The sequence below is a fragment of the Lycium barbarum genome, chromosome 4, assembly GCF_019175385.1.
Source record: "Lycium barbarum isolate Lr01 chromosome 4, ASM1917538v2, whole genome shotgun sequence".
Taxonomy (NCBI): domain Eukaryota; kingdom Viridiplantae; phylum Streptophyta; class Magnoliopsida; order Solanales; family Solanaceae; genus Lycium; species Lycium barbarum.
The window spans coordinates 54,799,676-54,804,269 of NC_083340.1; positions in this window are offsets into that span (position 1 = coordinate 54,799,676).

Sequence of the window (4,594 nt, forward strand, 5' to 3'; positions counted from 1 at the left end):
ACGTGTCGCTTATCGACCTTTTCAAAGATTCCGCTTATTCACACTTCTTATCTTTCATCTTTCCTACTATCCATACTCATTTTCTTTTTCAGACATCGTCATACCAGACCGAGTTATAATGGAATAGGGGTTTTTCTATCCTTTGATGACATTCGAATCCCCGTCTCCGCGTCGTTTCATGTATTCGGTTTAGTAAAACCTTTCGTCTATCACAACATTAGTTGCCGAGACTCGGCTCTTGATCCATATGGGCACCAAACGAAAATTATACACACACACATACACACATACAGATATATTTACTAGTATCTTACTGGCGAACGTCTCTGACTGTTATTCAAATCCGCTCAATTTCCCGAGCGGTGTTGCACCTTTTCTTTTTGCCCATTTAGTCCGCCTCGTTCTGCGCGACTCCTGTAAGGGCACTAATTACTCCACACATTCTCTTTTCCTTTAGATTACCCCAAATTTTCATTTATATCTATCATACTTACACTTGTGCAAAATTTTGCATTACTTCCCAGGGGGGTCACCCATCCCAGAATTGCTCTGGCTTGAGCACGCTTAACCCCGAAACTTTCATGCATTTTGACGCGTTAGGGCTGATATAATTTCGTCAATTGCCCTGCAGGACCTTTGTCACATAATTTTAGGGCAAATCGGGGTCTTAGCAAATTTTCGGAAAAGTTTTGTAGCGGGTCCCACCCCCGGCTAAGTTGCACAATTACCATATTGCCTTTCTGAATCTCCGATATTCACTTTCATACACATATACATACAATTACAGACAGGCCACAAATTTAAGTCTTCGTCCCACGAATTCCGTCTCCAAATAGTCGGTGAAATCTGATACAATATCACCATAAGGTGCTCTCCAACCACCGACAGAAGAAAACTAAATTCCGACAAGTATCGCGGAACCTGTTTGTACTTACTTTATATATATTTACTTCCATATCTCTGGAAAAAAATTTGGGCAGAGGTTCCTCTGTATTTCTTACTATCCGAAACCTGTACACAAGAAATACCAACCATGCCTCACAGGGCCAACACATATACGCATATATATATATATACATCATATCATGTCGTCTCGTAGCCACACGGGGCTAACAATTACAGATAAAATTATACAGATGTCGAGGCTTACCTCACATGCCCAACTCGAACAACATCGGAGGCTCCTTCCTGTTCACTTTTCTGTTCAATCTTCAACTTTATATTTCTACCACACATCAAACAACTTCTCCGACACACAGCTTTCATATTATTGCTTACCTGAGTACTGTGCGGCCTCCAATATCATCAGCCATTGCCTTCTGTCGATGCCGTCCTTTGGCTGAAATTAAAAGTTAGTCGAAAGGAATTCATATCCTACAGCTGGCTCTATCGCATGATCTAAGATTCAAAGAAGGGTAACATCCTAGATGCCCTGTAGCTTCCTGTTTATAGATGTGGTGCACAACACATCGATAAACAAGACTCTACTAGACACGGCCTGTAGACATTCCGAGGACTAACCGCTCTGATACCACTTCTGTCACGACCCAACCCCGTGGGCCGCGACTGGCACCCTAGTTGGGTACCCGTACATACCTACCTGACCGAATTTCGTATCGTACAGATTTTTCTTTTCAAACGGATATTACAGAAGTAGGCCGATACAGATACGACACGCGCGCAAACATATATATATACCTGAACATGCAGACATTTACAGATAAGCCGATAAGGCTAACATACAGACGAAACCCGTAACCCACACATCTATCTACAGACCTCTACAGACATACAGAATAATATGACGGGACAGGGCCCCGCCGTACCCAGAACTTCCATACATACAGAACATACGGAAAACAGAAGATATATATACCAAAGTACATGCTCCGAATCAAAAGGAGCTCTTCAAGATAGCAGAACCTGTGCCCTAGACTGGCGGCGTGTCACCGAGTGCGCCTGTACCTGCGGGCATGTAACGCAGCCCCCGAAGAACGGGGGTCAGTACGAAAAATGTACCGAGTATGTAAAGCAGAAACATAACAGATACAATCATAGTCTGAACCGGAGTCACAGAAACATAACGGACAGAACCATACATCAGACAGACGGGCAGAGTCATGATCCAGACAGACATACAGAATCGTGGTCCATACAGATAAACAGAATCATGGTTCGGACAGACCGACAGAATCATAATCCGGACAGACGAGCAGAATCAGAATCCATACGGATATACAGAATCAGAATCCATACGGACATATAGAATCAGAAGCCATACTGACATACAGACATAGTCGTAATTCAGACGGACAGACAGAATTATGTATGCAGAGTAGTGCAGAGTCATACTGAACCATACAGAATCATACAGAGGCATGTGCTTATATAGATACTGATGGTACATGCATACAGACATACAGATTCCGACCCTGTCTGGGGGCGCGGTAACAGAACCCGACCCTCTTAGTACGGGACGCGGTGGACACACAGAATCAGATCAGATCATATGCCATCCTGGCCGCCATCCCTATACACAGATCATAGTATCATACAGACATACAGATCCCGGCCCGTACGCCGAGGGACGCGGTGAACAATGCAGAGAAATATGCACGATAACAGAACCTGGCCCGGGACGCAGTGAAGGAATGCATTGAGACAGCCACGAACAGATCCATGGGAAACCACATACATACAGACTCACATACAGACTCAATCAGACTAAAGGGTGCCAAACGGCGAGCCAAAATCAGCGTATACGGATAGTATGCATAGTACGCGCCTATATCCTACTTGGGAAGGCACGACAGATTATTATCAGAATCGGATTCTCAGATGTTCAGAAGTTATTTTATAAGAATTTCATAAAAATAGTTGTATCATAATCAAAATAATAGTTCAGATGGTTTCTGAGAAAATCGGACAAAACGGAAGTATTTAAAGTATTACAGAAGATATCGGGCCTTGCGGGCCCGTCTCGGACCAACTCGAGGCAACATATGTAAATTATCGCTAATAGACCTTATGAGGTCATCCATAATCGTTTGGAAGTGTTCCGACTCCGTTTAGGGGAGTTTTGTACAAAACTTCACTTTAAAGGCAATTTGTAAGAAAATAGCTTAAACTGAATTGAAGGAATTGGAGCGGTTTTCCGTCTCAAATTCCGGGGAACGGAGTCGTACTTAAGGCTCGCGGCCGAGCCTATCACATCCAGAACATGCCTAGGAACAAAGGAAAATGCTTCACATACCTCGATAGCGCCTTACGCTCGCTTGGCGTCGATCCCAATCTCGTCCAAAATCTAGAAATGGTCAAGTTTACCATTTGTTAGTTTCAAACTTTTCAATAATCCAACTTAACACATGTTTGCCTAGGCAAATTTTGGCAGCATTTCCTCTGTATATAAGACATCCCCGAGACTTAGCTCGGCTCAATTCACTACACAACAACCCAGAACAACAGCAAAAACAACAACAGACATTAAAACACACACTATGGCATCACTAGCCATCGTTTCGGCATAACGACACATCTTTCGTTTCAAACTTACATTTCCAAACCAAACTTGTTATTTTGATATTCATCACCCACCAAATTCATTACAACATACATCGGAAGCATCCATACCATTTTCACCCAATATTCATAAGGTATGCGAACATTCAAACTTTCCATTAAGCCACTACTTTTCCAATTTTTCCTAACCTTCAACATACAAGTTCATTATACATTTCCATCTTCCAAATTCATCCACAATAATCATAATTTTCCTCTTGATACTTTCATTTCCATTTTTACATAAACCATAACAAAGTTGTATGTTTTCCTACAACTTAATAACCATTAAGTTCCTTCACTCTCCTCACATAATCCATGATTAAAACAACCAAAATATTAATTCAAATCAGTCCATCAATTTCAATTAAAACAGCCCCTCACCCATAAATTTCAACAAAACAACAAACGAGTTTATAATGCTGTGTTCTCCGTTCTAATTCGTTAAAACTCTAAATAAACACTTTAATAACATAAAAGGAATTTTATAAATACCTTATCAGAAGATCCACCACGAAAATTTCATCCCCCAAGACCAATATATATCTCAAATTGAAGGCAACGCAACGTACAACGTTTTTCTCTTCATGAGCTTCGGGATTCGGAGCTCGGATTTTGATCAAAATGACCTTCTTAGCCTTGAAGTTTTCTCTCTCTCTCTCTAATGGAATTTTCTGGATCTTTTCTGATCTGAAATGTGGAGGAGGAGGCTGAAAACTCCCTTAAATAATAAGGAAATGGGCCTGACCCGGATTGGAATCGGGTTGGGCCCATTTCACTGCCCAGCTTGACCTTTCCGCCTTAAAATGTCCATATCTCCTTGTACCGACGTCGCCTGGGAGCCCACGACCTACCGTTGGAAATATATTTCAATTATCTACAACTTTTATATCTGGGCATTCTCCCAAATTCGAAACTTATAATGCCGTTTTTGCCCCTCCAAGGCAGGTCATCCGAAAACGTTTTCTTAAAAATATTCGTTTGGAGGGCTTCCACTTTGATTTGGCCCCAGGGCCCTTCACGGGTTGTGTTTAAC